Source organism: Amblyomma mixtum, chromosome 4, assembly GCF_055824585.1.
Source record: "Amblyomma mixtum isolate Tamu chromosome 4, ASM5582458v1, whole genome shotgun sequence".
NCBI lineage: Eukaryota > Metazoa > Arthropoda > Arachnida > Ixodida > Ixodidae > Amblyomma > Amblyomma mixtum.
In genome coordinates, this window is record NC_143015.1 from 57,858,108 (window position 1) to 57,877,411 (window position 19,304).

At 53.6% G+C, this 19,304-nt stretch overlaps 2 pseudogenes; one reads left to right on the forward strand and one right to left on the reverse strand.

Annotated features, from left to right (window-relative positions):
* Positions 1 to 11,293: 11,293 nt before the first annotated feature.
* Positions 11,294 to 13,618, reverse strand: LOC149346553 (uncharacterized; annotated as a pseudogene).
* A 139-nt stretch (positions 13,619 to 13,757) lies between these two features.
* LOC149346554 (membrane metallo-endopeptidase-like 1) lies at positions 13,758 to 17,549 on the forward strand (annotated as a pseudogene).
* Positions 17,550 to 19,304: the final 1,755 nt, after the last annotated feature.

The window sequence follows — 19,304 nt, forward strand, 5'->3', positions numbered from 1 at the left end:
GGAACGTTATGAACATTGAATCAGCCTTCTGTCGCAATTTCTAAACTCTTGTAACCTTTTCACAGGATTCAGAGAGAAATTATAGGTTAGGAAACGATTTTGTGGAGATTTAGCACTGAAATTTTGAGAGTAATAAATTTATTTCTAATGTGCAGCAAAATATTTCAAAATATATTAAGAAATAGACAATTTTTTGCTGAGAAGCCGCGTCCCCCTTTAACGATTCAAAAAGTAAACTGTTCGTTAATATTTTTTCTTTTATTTGAATGGCACTATCGAGCAGACGGATGTAGGGACACGAGGGGCTTGTTGTGGCACATTTGAATTAAGCGAGCTGTCTTAAGCGACCGCAGCAAAATGTGTGTTCTTTATAATTTCTAGTGTTAATCAGTGGAAATTCAGTGGGCTAATCACCTGCGTATGCCGCTATGCTCAGTGCTCGCAAATAATGTGTAGAAGTAAAGTTACAAAAACTAAATTTTGCAGAAAAATTCACAATTTGTTTCAATTTTTTGTTACACACCTGCCAAGTAGGGCGTTCCAGGAAGGGCTCCAAGGGGAAGCGGACGCCTTCGAAAGAGCAGCTCAATACACCGGCGAGCGGAGCAGAGGAGAAGCCGGTGGTGGAAGATCTGCCTCACGAGGCAGCGGACAATAAGGCGGACAAAGTAACGGGTGAGCACATTTAACTTTCCCACACTGCAGCCATCGGGGAAGGATGTTGGCGACACCAGAACTCCTTACCGAAAGCCCCGAGTTTGTTAAAAAGCAGCCGCAGTTTAATAATATATAGAATGCAGGATACAACTTATAAAATTTGATGTGGTTTCGCTCTGGTTAAACTTGGAGTGAAGCGAGAGCTCCACCGATCCGCCTACTTGTGCTGCTGCGACAACTTTCCTCCTCTCCACTCCCCCTCCCCCCACTCGTCACTGCGCATGCGCACAGCTGATGCAGCTCGGTTTCGTCGGTGTCCCGCACTGCCGGCAGCAGCAGCTGCTCAGCACCACGTTACCAACCGGCTAAAGGCCACGGAGCTCAAAGGATGCCACGCTGAAGGCTCGAAGAACTGGCGTAGAGTAGCTCTCGCTACAAAAGTTCGAGATCACTGAGGTGACCCGCATTGGGAGAATGCTAAAGGATTGACTCCTCCTCGGCACTCCTTGCCCCTCTTTGCCTCTCTATCATTTTCTTTTATTGCGAAAGCAATACTGCTTGCACTTTTCTGCCGTCGGTGGGGGTCGTTCCTTCGCTCCGGTGCAGCTTGTAGGGTCTGCTCGCGGGCAAGTCAAATCTCGCGCCGCTCACCGCGGGTAGCCTCGGACCCCTTCTTCCCGAGTGAGGGGACGGGGGGGGGCGAGGCTGGGAGAAAGCCTTTATAAGGCGAGACCGGAGAGGCTCGCGGCCTCTCGCTCTCGGACCAGCCCTGCGAAAGGACCACCTGACCCAGCTGCCACGACGACGACCGGCCCCCCTGATGTGAGAATAAACCGTTTGTACAAAGTCCTGCCTCGAGTGACTGCCTGTGCGTCCCCGCGCAGAGGAATTGCCCACAAATAATGGCGCCCAGCGTGCGGCTTTAAATTAACACCTTGTGGACGATTTCTCTGCCGATTTTGGGACGTGCAGCCAGACTAGTGGCAGGCCCTCTTTGTTCGGGGCCACGTCGGACCGATAGGGTTAAGGAGCGGGTCAGGCGGAATGTTCGCGGGGTAGCGACTTGTGTAGTGTTGTAAATTTGTTAGGAGTTTTGTGTTATTTATGTAGTTTTCGGGCGTTTTGTGTTCTGTATTTCCGCGTGTTTGTAGATAGATTGTTGTGTATGTGAATGTTCTTGTTGCCATGAGCAGTTAGCCGGTGCGGCCGGACAGTTAGCGCGAACTATGCCTCCCAGAAAGGATGTTTCAGCCACGGCTTTGGATGGCGGGGCAGCCGGTAGTGAGACGGCCGAAGCGGCGGCCGTAATGGGGCAGGTGACTGAGATGTTTGCCGCATTAGCCCGTCAGCTCGGTTCGGTGGCTGGCGCCAGCCAGGCCGCAGCATCGGTAGCATCGGCGACAACATCGCGCCCGCGGATAAATATGGAGGTCCCCTCCTTTTCCGGGTACACGGACGCGAAATCAGTCCACGAGTTTCTACAACAACTCGAGGACTACCAGACGGCTCTGGGCGCCCCAGATGACGTAATGCTAGGGCAGGTCCTGCCTGTAGCACTCGTCGAGAGCGCGGCGCGATGGAGGCGCTGCCAGCCGACTTTCCAGTCGATGGCGGACTTCAAAGACCGTTTCCGCGCCGAGTTCTTGCCGCCTGATTATGAGCGCCGGATGCTGGAGGAGCTCGCGTTGCGCACCCAACACCCAGAGGAAAGCCTCCTCGAGTACGTACAGGGTGGTCCACTCTAAGTGCGAACACCGCTCCGCGTGGCCGCGCTCCGCGGAGCGCCAGCGGATCCGTCGCGTTCGCGCATCGAAGCAAAGCAGCGCAGGCGCACAGGGGCCCGGGGAAGGAGCTTCGTGTCGTCTGCTACAGCGCTGGCGCGCATCTCGCTTGCATTGCTGGTAGCAGACGACACGAAGCTCCTGCCCCGGGCCCCTGTGCGCCTGCGCGGATTTGCTTCGATGCGCGAACGCGCCGGATCCTCTGGCGCTCCGCGGAGCGCGGCCACGCGGAGCCGTGTTCGCACTTAGAGTGGACCACCCTGTACGCGCAATGCAAGAGCTGTACAAGAGGGCAGACCCGACGGCAACCGACCGAGATCAGGTTGCGCGTGTGATCAGGCAGTGCCATCCACGCTTCAAGCCGTATCTGCGGGGCCGCAGTTTTACAAACCTCGAGGCCCTAGCGCAGGAGGCCAAGACCGTGCAGGCGGATTTAATCGCCGAACTGCGCTACCAGCCGCCCCCCAGGCCGGCCGAATCGCTAGAACCGGGATGCGCATGGGATGGAGGCCGAGAATGCGCGATGAGGGCTCGGCGCGCCGAGGTAATGGCCGTGGAAAGGCAGGCGGAACCCCCTGTTGTCCCTCGTGCGCTGGACCCGTACGCATTCGAGCAGCGGCGCCGTGCCGGCCTCACAGGCCACGCGCCGAGCGAGCGTCAGGAATGCGCGGAGAAAGGGGAGAGTCGTCCCCAACCGCTTCGTGGAACGAGGGGTCCTCCGTCCACGCGGCGGGTGAATGACCGGCTTTGCTGGAATTGCAACCAGCCCGGCCACGTGGCACGCGAATGCCAAGCTAGGCGTATGCAGGGAAACGCCAGGCGCTGGCGGTGATGTCTGGTGGCACCGACCTTTCACCGTCAGCGGGAGAATTTCATGGTTGTCAAGGCGCTAGTCAGGAAAAGAACTCCCGCGCCGGCGACGGGGAGGCCTTTGTCCCGCTCGCCTGTAGAGCTCAGGGAGTCGTTCCGCGCTCAAGCCCTTTTATGCTAGTGCAGTTAGCGGGTCGATGCTACTCTGCACTCGTAGACACGGGCTCAACGCTGTCACTGGTCGGTGACGAGGTGTACGAGGCCTGCCGGATAGGTAACATCCGTGTCAGACCGGCCGAAACCCCGTTAAGCTTAGCAGCTGGGGCGGCAAAGGCAAAGGGAGCAGTGCGCCTTACGATGCGTTTTGACGGCAGAAAGCGGAGACATCGCTTCGTCTATCTGCCTGGCTTGTCGATACCAGCAATTCTGGGAAGGGATTTTCTCTCGAGCGAAGGCATTGTGCTCGACATGGGGGAGAATGGCTATCGTTACAGCCAGCTCGCCTCCCTCATTCCCTTCGAAAGCGCATCCTTGCCCGGCTGTCCTGCACAAAAGGTGGGTGTCCACACCTGTGCGACAGGAAGGCAGGTGAGCTCCCTCGAGACGCTGAGAGACGGTGGCCCGTTAGAAGTGATTATTGCGTCTTTCTCAGGACCCAGTAGTCAACGCCGAAGGCTCGCGGAAACTTTACTCCCGTTTTCGGATTGCTTCACGGAGAAACCGGGCAGAACCGACCTGCTTCAGCACGAGATTCAGACGGGTGATACGCGCCCTTTCAGGTGTAACCCGAGGCCGTTAAGTGCGCATAAGAGGCAGCTTCTTGACTGTGCCCTTGACGAGATGATTGACACCGGTGCGGTGAGACCCTCACAAAGTCCCTGGGCGTCACCAGTGGTTCTAGCACCGAAGAAAGATGGATCGGTCAGGCTGTGTGTTGATTATCGTAAGTTCAACTCACTGACGCCTACGGTTGCGTACCCTTTTCAGTCGATCGAGGCTGTGATGTACGCGTTAGGGAACGCGAGGTTCTTCACAGTCCTAGATGCAAGCAGAGGGTACCTGCAGATTGAGGTGGCCGAAGGTGACATTGAGAAAACCGCATTCACCTGCCACCGCAGGCTCTTCGAATTTACTCGACTCCCGTTTGGTTTGTCTAACGCCCCGAGCACGTTCATGCGACTCATGGACATCGTGCTGGGCGATGCAAGGTTCAACTACGCCATGGCGTACCTCGACGACGTTGTGATATTCTCACAATCGTTTGAGGAGCACCTCATTCACCTGAATTCCGTTCTCGATAGAATGAGACGTGCCGGTCTAACCATAAATCCAAAGAAAGTGCAGTTGGCATCGAAGAGAGTGAACCTCTTGGGCTTTGTCGTGGATGATGGCACACTGAGACCGAATGATGACAAACTGCAGGCAATTCTGAACTACCCCTGCCCCATGGATGTGAAAAGCTTGCAGAGGTTTTTGGGGATGGTTGCGTTCTACAGGCAATTCATCCCGCGCTGTTCGGAGCTTGCAAGGCCGCTGAACCTGCTGTTGCGTAAAGGCTCGAAGTGGGTCTGGGGCAAGGAACAGAGTGACGCATTTGTTGCCTTGGCTCGCGCGATAGCGAATACCGCTAGTCTGCGCCTCCCCGACCTGAACAAGCAGTTTGTCTTGCAGACAGACGCTAGTGACTACGGTGTTGGAGCTGTTTTGTTGCAGGAACACGAGGGCAAACTGCGCCCTGTCGCGTTCGCTAGTCGCACGCTCACATCGGCGGAGCGGAATTACTCCGTGACCGAAAAGGAATGTCTGGCGATCATGTTCGCATTGTCGAAGTTCGACATGTACCTAGACGGAGCGGTCTTCACCGTGCAGACAGATCATCAGGCATTGTCTTGGTTAAAGAGGCTCAAGAACCCCGCAGGCAGACTCGCGAGATGGGCGCTGACGTTGCAACGTTACGCGTACGCCATCGAGTACCGCCGGGGCAGCTTGAACAAGGTGGCCGATGCTTTATCGCGCGCACCATGGAATGCTGGCGAAAGCGCTTCAGAGGCGCAGCCCAGCTTTGTAAAAAGCGGCGTCACCGCTGTTGGAGAGGAGGAGAGGGCGGACGGGAGTGTCGCGCCCGGTTTGGAAAGAGAGGAGACGGACAAAGGTCCCGCACGGTGCTGTGACGGAAGGGAAACACAGCAGCTCGTGGCGGCGACCGCTCGCCTGCCTAGGAGCGAGGCAGAAAGAAATCTGTCTTGGGGAGTAGCGGTCAGTAGAGAAGAGCTGATCGAGGCCCAGAAAGCAGACGGTCTTTGCCAGCGGGTGCTGAAGGAGCTTGCGAGCAGCGCAGCTTGCACCGGGAACGCTGAGGGCAAGTACGACGCGTATCTGCTGGGCGATGATGGCTTGCTGCTCCGCTATATTCCCCAACTTGACGAGGAAGCGGCGACAGCATCCCCTTTCCGAGTCGTGGTCCCGAGAAGGTTGCGGAAACGGTTCCTGCAGTACTTCCATGACTCAGCGCTGGCAGGCCATGGCAGCGGCAGTAAGACTTACGACAAGTTATGCCGTGTCGCGACCTGGCCAGGCATGAGAAAGGATGTGCTGGGATACGCCCGTACCTGCCCGGTATGCCAGGTAGCCAAGCCTCGGGCGGGCAAGCCCGCTGGCATGATGAAGGCGGTAGTTAGCAACTACCCGTGGCAAGTGGTCGCGTGCGATGTCATGGGACCCCTCCCTCGGTCCGCGCGCGGAAACCAATTCATCCTGGTAATAACGGACCACTATTCCAAGTGGGTTGAGGTTTTCCCCCTTAGGAAGCTTGTGTCGGAACGAATTTGGGAAAAACTGTTGGAGACTTTCACTCGTTTCGGTTTCCCTTCCGACCTGATTACAGAAAATGCTTCGTATTTCACAAGCAAAGTCTTTATAGACTCCTGTCGGGCGCTTCAAATCCGCCACAGGAGAACGAGTCCCTACCACGCTCAGAGCAACATAACCGAGCGGGTGAATCGAAATCTGAAGAGCATGCTGGTCGCGACGACCGAGCAGCACAGAGATTGGGACGCGCGGCTGTCCGAACTGGCGTTCGCTACAAGGACAACCGTGAACAGGTCAGTGGGTATTACACCCGCTTACTTGAATTTTGGGAGAGAGATCGCTTTTCCGCTAGAGAATGCCCTACTCGACGCGGCGGGGCCTGCGCCCCCTCCGCTTTCGCAGTACGCGGCAAGGCTCCGGGAGCGCCTGGAGGCAGCGCAGCGAGCAGCCCGCGAAAACCTCGATGTGGCGCGCATGGAGCAGGCGAATCAGTACAACAAAGGTCGCCGTCACGTCGTTTTCAACACGGGCGACTTAGTACTCAAGAGAACGCACCCACTTAGTAACGCAGCGCGCGGTTTCGCCGCGTCGCTAGCGCACAAGTGGGCTCGGCCGTACGAAGTTACGGCACGGACTACGCCGCTCACCTACCAGTTGCGGTTGTTGACAAACGGCGAAACCGCCGGTCCGGTGCATGTCGCTGATTTGAAGGCTTTCCACCTTCGCAAGGACGATGGCTGCGAAGCGGTGGAAAATCAGCGCGATGCGGCGATCTCATCCCCGGGAGGACGAGCAGGCAGCGGTGCGGTTCGCAACCGACGCTACAACCTGAGGACCAGGTAGCACCCGTGTCTCTCGATCAATTATCACTCGCAGTGCTCTCGCCCTCTCAGTATGTCTTCTAGAAAACTCCAGCGGACCGACGCCCGTGGCTCGGACTCCAGAAGGCAAGGCAGACCACCGTCGAACGGTGGCCGCCATCAAGGCGCGCCACCCGGCTGGCGGCAGGAGCCGCGCGAGTGGCGCAGGTTCCACGGCCGCGGTCGCCCCCACCGCCCGCCAAACCACATGCCTAACCACTGGAGAGCACCTCCCAGTGGTGCAGGCCAACGCAAGTGGGCCAGTGACGACCAGGCGAGGGGCCCCCCTCAGCACCCAGCCGGCGCTTCGGCCGCCGAGCCGCCGCAACCCAAGCGGCCCAGGGTCCTGCGGCACGTGGCCACCTGGACCACGGTCGCCAACGGAGCGGCCATCTCTTACTGCACGCGGTCCAGGTGGCGGGACCAGGCGCCGCCCCTTCGCGGCGGTGACCTCCAGGAAGTGGCGCTGCCTTTCCGCGGCCTGACCCTGGAGGAGAGGGACCAGGAGTCCCCGGCCGTGTTTAGTGCCGAGGAGCTTTGGAGGGCGCTGCCGGCAGGGCCCCCAGCGGAGCCAGGCGACTCGCTCCCCCAGGCGGCTCGTGAGGAGCCCGTCCAGCCAGCGGTGAGCGGCCCCCCGGCGAGCACCCCTCCCCCCTGCGACGACTCTATGGACCCGGACCCGGAGGTCATCGAACGCCTGCTGGCGGACCCCGGGACGGATGTTTGAGGGGGGGGGGGGAGATGTAGGGTCTGCTCGCGGGCAAGTCAAATCTCGCGCCGCTCACCGCGGGTAGCCTCGGACCCCTTCTTCCCGAGTGAGGGGGCGGGGGGGGCGAGGCTGGGAGAAAGCCTTTATAAGGCGAGACCGGAGAGGCTCGCGGCTTCTCGCTCTCGGACCAGCCCTGCGAAAGGACCACCTGACCCAGCTGCCACGACGACGACCGGCCCCCCTGATGTGAGAATAAACCGTTTGTACAAAGTCCTGCCTCGAGTGACTGCCTGTGCGTCCCCGCGCAGAGGAATTGCCCACAAGCTGCGGCACACGGCCAAGTGACAGCGTGACGTCACGACCAGAGGAAAGCAGGGGGCCCAACTCGTCTCTTCGGCCGTAGTCGTTCCTTCGCTCGGCGCGGCGGCTACCACGTGACGGCCTCCTCGGTCCGCCGCGTGAGGGCGCTCGCTAGGAGGGGATTAATTATTTTTTAATTAATTCGATTAAATTAATTCAATCATTAATCTAATAAATAAAATAATTAAATTAATTAAATTAATTTTGCTTAATTCCGAGGAAGAATCTATGAGTAGTGCGGAACGATATAATCACAAGAGAAGAAAACGCTGTGCGGAAGAAACGCCGGAAAAGAAAGCAGAGCGGCTTGCTAAAAGAAGATTGCAGTATACAGCCAAGAAGACATAGCAGAGCATTGTGGTGATTCGAGACGGTGACATCGTGGCTCGGCGATGTGAAGAACCAGAGATAAGAGTTGGCGAGTTCGAGTCTGCTACGCGTGAATTCGAGAAACGAAACTACCAGCACAACCAAGCGCCGCCAGGTGTTATTGCTTTCGCAATCAGCCAGGCTTAACCAAGCTAAGCCTTCAGCCAATATTTTTTAAGCTTTAATTAAAGATCGATGTATTTACTCTGATTATACCTTTTTATCTCAATCAGCCATTTTGGTTTTTCAAATTTGGCACCGTGGTTACTTTCCCGTTCACTTACTATATCCCCGTCCCATAATTTTGATGATAATTTACTAATTATTCTATGTCAATAAACTTTTTGTTTGGTATATTATCACTCATCAAATACATGTCAATGCATCTCAAACTTTACTTTCACTCCTTTGCCTATTTTTGCACTTTCTTTCCGCCCATGGCTGTTTTCCTGTCCGCTCACTATATCGACATCCGCACTATTTCGATGTTTTTTTCGAGATTTTGGGCTCCAATTAATTAGCTAATCATCCAATCGACTTTATTTTGCGCAGCATCCTCACATAGTCCTTTTTCGATTACAACCGCTCCTTTGATGCCGCCTCTTCTGAGAACGTCAGAACTGCTGCAAACACCTTTTGCGGGCACTTTTTGGTGGCACGACCCTTCCGACATAGCCTAGAAGTGCTTTCGCATTAAAAAAATAAAACAGCTGATAACAATGGGTCATGGTCGTCGCCTTCCTGTATTACTCGATAGCGTATACAGCCCGTCGGCGTATTAATAGGCGCCATCGCGTGTCGGAAATACTCGGGGGCTGCATAAAAGGAACCGTATCACGGTAATTTGTGGTTCTAGTGATTGATGATTGATTGGTGTGTAATCGGCGATAATTTAATTAAATCATTGCTGTTAATTGACTAATAAAAATATGAAAAAAAGATTAGAAAAAGGAGGTTCCGAGGTGTCGAAATGCTCAGAAGGAAATACCAGTGCGTGATGGTGATGATAAATAAAAAAGTTTGGATTGTGTAATTGATCAATTAACTAATTGAAACAATTGAAAAATGAAAAATGGCTTCAAATATCTCAAGCTGCTCATGAAAGTCTAACCCACTACGGTATCACGTAGTACCCATAAAGCGGAGTGGTGCCTTCTGCGATTTTTACTCAGCTGGCCAATCACAACAGGAAACGAAATCAAGATCTCGCTGCACAACATATATTCGTATTCAACCCAGGACGACGACATTGATGTTCAAGCAGTGAACGGTAATCTAAAAGCTATCATTACAGAGTGCGCAGTAGAAATAGGCGGTCGGATGGCTACACAGAATATTTGCAGGCGCTCACAAAAGCTTTAACGCCAAAGTATGAAAGGCTCTAACCCAACAGAGAAAATATAACTAGCAGAGTTGTCAAAACTAATCAGTATGCAATAGCCAATGTAATCAAGACGTAAATTAAACAGGAAGTATCGCACAACAATGGGACATCCCAACAGTAGCGAAAGAGGAAGTAAAGAAAGAATGGGAACAATGAAGAGCGGGAAAGCAGCTGGTGAGGATCAAGTAACAGCAGATCTGTTGAAGGGCGATGGGTCTTTTGTGCTATAAAATCTAGCCACACTGTATACGCAATGCCTTATACGACCTCGAGCCTGCCGGAAGCTTGGAAGGACATTAACATTATCTCAATCCATATGAAAGGAGACGTCAAGGACTTGAAGGATTACATACCGATCAGCTTACTGTCCGTGGCCTAAGAGGGATTTAGTAAGGTATTCGCAAATCGAGTCAGGGCAGCCCTAGACTTCAATCAATCAAATTACCAGGCAGGCTTTCGTAAAGGATACTCGACGCTAGACCATATTCACACTATCAATCAGGTGACAGAGAAATACGCAGGATACAACCAGCCCCTATACATAGCTTCATAGATTACGAGAAAGCATTTGACTCAGGTACCGTAGAAAAAGGGCGACCCCCTCCCCCCCCCCCCTCACCCTCCCTAAAATTTTTTAGAGGGGGAAGCGCCTTTCTAGCCTCTAACTGTTTGTGCACAGGTCAGACTTCTGAGAAGTACTTGTATTTAGGCGTGTTGGTTCATAACTTTTAAAGCGCTCGTCCCTGTCTACTTCTATGTCCGTGTCTTTTATTGCGCCCGTGTCCTCCTGAAAAGATATCTGAGAGACGCCTAAATTCTAGGACATTAATGTAAAGTACAGTAGGGATTAACTAGTTGGCTTCGTTCTTCATTCTTGAGTTGTATCCGGCTGTTGAAGAATAAGAACGGGGTGTAGCGCATTTGGCAGGTCCTCTAAGGTCATGAATGGCAGTTTACCAATATCCCCCAAGAGAAAAGTATACAACAGCTGCATCTTACCGGTACTCACCTATGGGACAGAAACGTGGAGGCTAACAAAGAGGGTTCAGCTTAAGAACAACGCAACGAGCTATGAAAAAAAATTGGTTTATTGGTTTTGGTTTATTCGGGTTTAACGTCCCAAAGCGACTCAGGCTATGAGGGACGCCGTAGGGGAGGGCTCCGGAAATTTTGACCATCTGGGGTTCTTTTACGTGCACTGACATCGCACAGTACACGGGCCTCTAAAATCTCGCCTCCATCGAAATTCGAGGAAAGAACAATGATAGGTGCAACGTTAAGAGATCGGAAGAGGTCAGAGTGAGTGACGGTACAAACGCGGGTTGATGACACCCTAGTCGAGGTCAAGGAGCAGAAATGGGCTTGGTCAGGGCATTGAGCGCGGTCATCTCCTTGCACATACATAATGTCTCTAGCTTTCCTTGAAAAAATTGGCTGTTTAGCTCCGGTTAAACCTGGAGTGACGCGATAGCTACAGGTGGTGGTGGTGAAAACTTTTAATTGCTGAAAAAGAGTTTGGGAGCCACAGAGTGGCCCCGCTACATGGTCGACGTCCCTAGTCCGGGACACCGCATGACAATGCCCTACCTCTCGCCCGTTTCACCAGAGCCCTTTCGGACTCAAGCGAGGAGCAGTTGAGGAGGGCAGTCTCCCATGCCTCTCTGGAAGGGGTAGGGGAAGGGGGGAGGTGGGGATTTTGAATACATGCCCACACCATGTGGAAGATATCACAGGTCTCCCCACAGTTCGGGCATCGCCCATCCGTGTTAGGATCGTAATGTTTTATGATTGCAGGACAGAGTGGAGTACCTGTCTGCAGGCGCCTTAAAGTTCGCTCCTCCATCTTACTCAGCCCCTTTGCAGGGGCCGGGAAAAGGCGGTGGTTGTCGCTATAATGCGTTATTTCCCTGCATCGCAGCAGCGGCTGGTTAGACTCCGAGCCAGAGGAGCTTGGATGAGGAGCCCGGTGAATAAGCGCTCGGGCAGCCACGTCAGCGGCCTCATTACCTCGTAAGCCCTGATGGCCAGGAGCCCAAATGATTGTTTTCGGTGTTGGATCAGTGACAGTCCGTCCTAAAATGCAAGCAGCTAAGGGGGAGATCTCCCCTGCCAGGTAATGAGCACATACTTTTTGGGAGTCCGTAATCATGATTCTCGAATTGGCGTGGGCGGCAGCAAGCGCTATCGCTACATCCTCGGCTCGAATTGAATTCGGGGCTCTAAAAGAGATTCCATCAACGTGCATTTCCTCGTGAATGACAGCGGCCGTGTAAAATTCCGTGGGCGATGGCCCTGCTACGTCTACATAATATACAACAGGTCGGGAGCCGTGTTGTCTCTCAAGAGCCCGAGCCCGCGCTTGTCGTCGGTTTTCGTGCATGTCGGTGTCCATGTTACGAGGGAGTGGGGAGACCAAGAGCATATGGCGCCACAGTACTGGGATACTCTCCGCCTCCTCTGGAGTGCAGTCGTGTTGGATGTGTAAGCGGTTTAGCAGGCGGCGCCCAGGAGCCGTCTGCGTGAGCCGCGTGTATTGGTTCACGAGGTGGGCCTCCCGCAGCTCCTGGTAGGAGTTTAGCACCCCCAATGCCTTGAGTTTGGCATTAGAGGTAGCCACCGGCAGATCCAGGGCTCGCTTAGTTGTCTTGCGGATGATGGCGTCTATTCGCGCCTCTTATTGCTTAGTAGTGCGGAGATATGGCACGGCGTAGAGGATCCGGCTAGTCACGAAGGCATAGACGAGCCGAAGCGCGTCTCTGCCCCGCAGACCGCCCCGCTTGTTGGAAACGCGGCGGATCATGCGCCCTACCTGTTCGCCTACTATCTTGAGTTTCACAATGGTGAAGTCCGGTCTGAGTCTGTGGTGAATGAAAAGGCCCAGAATACGGAGCTCCTCCACCTCTCTAATAGGACCTCCTGACGGAGAGATGTGTATTGCTGTCCTATCCTTTGGGTTCGCTCTGACATGCAGAAGCTCTGATTTCGCTGGAGCACATTGGAGCCCACAGTCATTAGCATAGGCATCAACTATGGAAGCAGCCTGCTGAAGGCGGTCCTCCATGACCCCAAGACTCCCCTGAGTGGTCCAAATTGTATTGTCATCTGCATATAACGCGTGTTGAATGCCTTCCACCCGGGCCAGTTGGCTTGGGAGGCGCAATAGCTACAGCTGGCCGCATGGAACTCGCCGAGTCGAATTGCAGTCTTTCGCCGCCGCGTTTCGCTGGGCGTTCCTCTTTCACCTTCGTCCCTTGGCGTGGATTCACAGCTACTGCGTAATTTCCATTCCTCAAATTTATTTTCTTCATTATGCCCCTCTTTCTGTTTGTTTTTTCAATCCACTTCTTCCTTTCCTCTACAAAAGGATTACGGGTGTCCACCGAGATATACGAGACAGTTTCAGTATAATTTTCTTTCTTAAAACACAATTTTCATTTTTTTCATTACGGCCCCTCTTTCTTCTTCCACTCCCACTTCCTTCCTGTAGGGCGTGATTCGGGTGTCGACCGCGGCGGTTGCTAGGCAACGGCTCAAGGTCGGTGCGACCATGGCCAGGCTGCAACCAAAGCGAAAGTGCTACCATGCTGAAGAGGCGAAACGGCTGGCATAGACTAGCTATCGTTACAAAAATAGAGGCCAGGGCACAGAAACTTGTTTATCCATCCTTTTGAACTCTGTTCTATCGCTGTCTTAGGCTACAAACCTCAGATTTCCGGTAACATTTCGTCCTTGATTTTTCTGCAGCGACAACGGCGACGCAGCATCAACCGCCGTTGGGCGGTGCCACTGCCCACTCCCTTAGACGCAAGTCCACGCGTAATCTTTCTCCTACCGACGGCAATGCGCCGCTACCGCCGCACCCGGACCCCAGCGACGCCATGGCAAACGACCCAGATAAGCCGCAGGTGTCGGCGGCTAGACTGCTGGACGCGCCACAGCAGCAGTCGACACCGTCCCCGAGAAAACAGTCTGACGCTACGGCGGCTTCGGACCTCAAGAGGTCTGCCGGTGCGGAGGAGATGCGAAGTCCGGCTGGCCGTCGTTCCTTCCTGACAAATGCCCCAGAGACGAGCTTGATTTCCAGAGGCAAGAAGGGCATGACGGAGATGTCCACCGGCAGCTATGCACATCCTGCTGGGCCCTTCTCGGCGAAGGCTGGTGTGAGTGCGTTTTGCGCTCAGTGCGTTTTCCAGTGGGGGCGGTTTCTGAAAGTGTGCCTGTTAAGCTTGAAATATTAAGGCGAAAGCCTTTAATGGCCCGTACTCTCACTCGAAAGTTCTATGGAAGCTCCCATAGACGGGGCGCCAGCTTTCCCTCTAGGTAATAATAAGTAACTCTATGCCACCGATAGCAACACCTGCCATCGCAGGGCCACTGCTTAAACGCTGCAGCAATTTAAGCTATCGCATCATACCCTTAATTGCGCAACTTAAGTGTGCCCTCCAATTTTTTATAGCTAAAGCCTGAACAGTTGAAAATCATTGAGAAAATAAGTCCTGTTAGAGTGGTCTATCACGAGTAAGTTAATCCTGAAGTGAGCACCTTCAAACCCCGTTATAATGCACCCGTTTATATACCAGTTATATCGGTACTGGGGATCAAACCGTGCACCTCCCAAATGCAAGGCCGATGCTCTACACAAGCGACAGGACGCCGAAGCGGCCAGGCCGGCTGGACGGGGAGACAGAGAGGCTTGTGACGTCACAGCATCAAGGAGCAGTAGATTGGGGCGCCGCCGCCAGGTGGGCGAATTCAAGGAAAACATGTGGGGGCAAAATGCTTTCCGCTTGGTTTGTGCAAAAAAAACGGTGCTGTTTTTGTGCACTTCGAAACGCCAGCTTTCACTGCAGCACTAAAATGGAGCACCTAAAATTCATGCAGTATCCCTTTAAAATAACTCTTGGTGTGACGTGTAACGATGTACTGCAACTTCATTACAATTTTATAACCTTGTTTTGATGTTTGTGCTACACGGGGTATTCATGACGTGTTTTTGAGGTTACGCGGATTATGAGCATGAAAGGATACTCTTTAAAAGTAAGTCGTTGATATGTGCGTCACTTTCTGTGCAAGCAATCTTGCCTTTAGGGATGAATGTGGCGCAAAGGGTTAGCGCAATCACCCCTCCATGCTTTATCACCTTTTTCTGATTTCATCAGACTGGAGATGCACTTGCGTAAATATAGTTGCGTATACCGTACGAGCGGATTCTTTCTGCGAACGTTTCTGCACATGCGCATTGGGTAGGCACACGCGCACGCACGCACGCACGCACGGACGCACGCACGCACACACACACACACACACACACACGCACGCACGCGCACGCACACACACACACACACACACACACACACACACACACACACACACACACACACACACACACACACACACACACCTGCCACGTCGCATGATATATATGCGGCTGGCTGGTATGGTATACGTGTATGCGCTAGCAGGCGTTCACTATGCTGCAACGCGGTCGCATGGAACGTATGTCCTTCGTTCCAAAGCAGCGCAGCAAATCGGCCCAATATTGAAAATTTATTGCTAAAATAAACCCGCCTATATCCAATATTGGGAAAATTATACGGGCTGCTTGGGTTTTCACCCTGTGTCCCGAGTCTTGTAGTACGTTAGCCGTATTTCACTACAAAGAGCGGCCGCAGCCTTTTCAAAGTCCCCTTCTATTTCACCGTTTTCTTGCAGCTCACTCGTCGGAAAAAAATGGCCATCGCTGGGATCGCCTGCGCCGCCACGGTTTTGCTCCTCGTTGCCCACGTCACATTTCTGTTCGGGGGTCACACCCCGTCTCCAGCAGAGAGGAAGCACTGCGACAGCCTGCCCTGCCGCTTGCACGTGCAACTCCTAACGAGAGATCTCAACAGGAGCATCGACCCGTGCGAAGACTTCTCCGCCTACGTCTGCTCCTCCTGGTCGCCCCCGACGGACAGCAGGGAGCACGTCAAGACGCCCGTCGACGACGTGGCCTTCTCGCGGCTCGCCATCTTCAGGGAACTGCTCATCAAGGGCGCCCTAAAGTTCCCCGTGGCAGCCAAAGCCCTCGACATGTACAAGTCCTGCATGAACGCACGGGACCACGGCGGCGCCCACCTGCCGCAGTTCCTGGCACTCATGCCCGAAATGGGTCTCAGCTGGCCGGAGTCACCGCGAGCCGACGCGAACCCCCTCGAGATGCTGGTGGCGTTGTCCTACAGGTGGCAGGTCCACTTGTGGTTCGAAGTCCGCGTGCTCGCCCGGCTTGGAAAATGGCTGCTGGCGTTCAACCCCGCTCCGTCGCTGCCGTTCCTCTTGGATCAGTACGAGGCTGTGAAGTACCGTAGCAGCTATGTTGCGTATTGGTTGGGCTACTACGAAGACCTCAGGCTCAGCACCACGGCTCCCGTGAACGATGCCTCCCTCGAGGATTCCATCGAGGAAACACGCAACATGGAGGGCACCGTGCTGATCGAACTTTGCGAAATGATCTTTACTCGAATGAGGACCCCGGCTGCATTCCGCCTCGAAGACATTGGCAACCACTCTCAGCCAATCAGCTCGGATACCTGGATGAACCTTCTTCGGGAAAACGTACCGCTGAGTCCAGAACTGGCAGCCACTGACGACGTAAATCTGAGCGACGAGAAGCTCCTGAAGACCGTCGGGGGCTTCCTCGACGACTACCAACGAGCAAGACTTGTCAGCCTGTTCGGTTGGACGTTCGTCCAGATGTTCGCGCCCATTGGCGAGCCCCGGATGCTTCTGAGACGTTTCGGCGCCAGGCACAAGGTCGACGTCTACCGTTCCCATTTCTGCAGCTTCCATACCGAGTCTACGTACAAGGCGCTTGTACTTTCCCTCGAAGTCGCCACCGACAACAGGGAGAGGGACCGGGAAATCATTGGCGCTGGATTCCAGAGGCTGGTGTCCGTTGCCATCAAGAAGATGGAGGGCGTAGCGTGGCTGGACGCCGACAGCAAACGCATCGCCAGCGAGAAGCTGAGGTCGGTGAAGATGCGAGCGTGGCCCGAAGAGCAACTGCTGAACAACGAAGCGCTGGGGGAAATTTACCAGGACTACCCGAGCACGGGGGAACTGTTCGTCGAACTCTGGATTCAGGCGCGCAGGGTCATGCACCGTGCCAGCCAGAGAGTGCGTCGCATCAATGACTCGCAGGTCTACTGGGACGCTGTGAAGCTTGCACCCAACTTTCCGCCGTCCTACCCTAGGCTCGACTACGTTCTGGGCACGCTAGATGTACCCACCTACATGATCTACCCTCCTCTCTTCTACAGTGGCGGCCCGAACTCCATGTTTTTCGGCGGCCTCGGGTACTTGTTGGCGCTTAACTTAGTGAGGGTTCTGGACAAAGAGGGCATCCGGTGGCTTCCGAACGGCACGGCGGTGGACTGTATTTTCTCCGAAGAGACAAGAAAAGCCTACCAGGAGAGAGACAGCTGCCTCAACTTCCACGGTTTGACGAGCGTGTTTCCGGAGTTGCCGGCGGCGGAGATTGCGTACGCGGCAATGGAAGACGCCGACAACGGCGCAGGTGTTTACGTCGGAAAGGACATTTCGCCGGACAAAGCACTCTTCATAAGCATGTGTTACATGTCCTGCACTGTACACGGCTTCCACAGCGCCTTCTCGTCAGACTGTAACATCATCGTCCGCAATTCGGCGGCATTCGCGAGAGCATTGAATGTTCCAATCGTTCCAAAATGAATCCCCAGAAAAAGTGCATTTTTTTTTTGGTTGACAGGTTCCACTTGAAAGCTTGCGCATCCGGATGCCATGACATTTCATGAGGTAGCGTTGCGTATTCACCTGATTTTCTGCATAGAACTTGATGATTATCATAGACTACGCTGTGGTTTAATGACCATGCATTCACTCCTGAAACAGTTTACTTTCAACTCTAGTTTAATTAATGGGATCACTTCAGCTATTATTGTGCTCCCGGGAAAGCCTTCATTGAGAACTTGTGATATAGTTTGCTTATTCTCGTTCACTACCTGGAGGACAGTGCCAGGGAACACGTTTTGTTTCCCTCAAAATAGGGATATTTAGGGAAAATGCCCAGAACTGATGTCACTAATGGCACGCGCTTTCCGATTTGCTGGTTCATGAGACCAGGCGTAATTCAAAGGCGACGTATATGCCACCTCGAAAGCGCATATAGTGTAGTGCTTTCTAGGCTGAACCAGCAATAAATTGTGTGCTGACTTAGACCGGGCGATCTGTGGCGTACACAGCGGTATAGCCGTGGCCACCCTAATAGCCGTTTACACAAATGTGGTGTACGCTCAAGAGCAAGGCTGGATGAATTTCAGGGCTGTTTTTCCTTTTTTTGGCTATTGCTGCTTTGTGGCCGTGCAGCTGGGACGCGGGCATGACGTCGTATATGTTGCTGTCATCTCGGCGCATTTGTGTCGTTGTGGCTTCCTCAGTTTGCTGCATCTCGGCTAATGTATTATCCGAGCTGTCTGGGTAGCATCATTTGTATGCATGCAATACGCGATTGTCTTGTCCACGCTGTCAAACTGTCTACAACGCTTTTTTCTTTTCGCCAAGTGTCCATGTGCTGCTGACTTCCAGCCAGATGTTTTCTTGACAGGGATGGTTTATGGTTTATGGTTTATGTGGTTTAACGTCCCAAAGCGACTAAGGCTATGAGAGACGCCGTAGTGGAGGGCTCCGGAAATTTCGACCACCTGGGGTTCTTTAACGTGCACTGACATCGCACAGTACACGGGCCTCTAGAATTTCTCCTCCAAAGAAATTCTAGCCGATGTATTGGTAGCGTCGAGGGGTTGATTCACAGGGGCCTTTTTAATTTTTGTACCGTAATAATCGGAAGCGTTTTTTACTTGAACCGTTTCAATACTTTGCTTTTTTGTTCCTTGTTTCTGCTACGAAGACAGTTCTTTACCCACTGACGCATCAACGCCGTGGTTAGTCCTTCACATGATCATGCGGTAAGGAGGGCCCGTAGTAACCTGCGCCCCATATAGCTTGGCGCCACCAACGGTAGTGGCCTATGAAATAGCATTCGGCAATGGCGACTAAATAAATGCTCTGGTTCAAATGGTTCAGTCTATGGCCCTAAAGACTCAGTACTAAACTTATTATCTGGAAGAGGTCCAGGGCCGACTCGTGCCCAAGGCTCAATGGCCGAGCACGGCCCGAGCTCGGCCTGCCAAGCTCTGCCCGGTGCCCGGCCCGGCCCGCTCCCGGCGGCAGTGCTATGAATAGGCCACTGTGTGCTGGTGGTCTCGTCCTTTATTACTGACGCTCGAAAAACAGTTTAGTGGTAAACTGAAAAATGAGATTACGAGCGTTTGCCCGTTCACTTTCTCAAGGATGATCTCTTGTATCGAGAAACCCGTCTCGACAAGGCGATGGGGCTGCGGGCAAACTGGCAGCCTTCGAAAGCATGGAGACTTCCACACTGTTCTGAAAGTGGGTGACCGCTTTTAGACCAAAACGTGGTATTCCTGCCACTGAATGCTTGGCCGAGGCTGCTATGGGGCAGGTTTGGGAGCCTGAATCTTGTTGACATG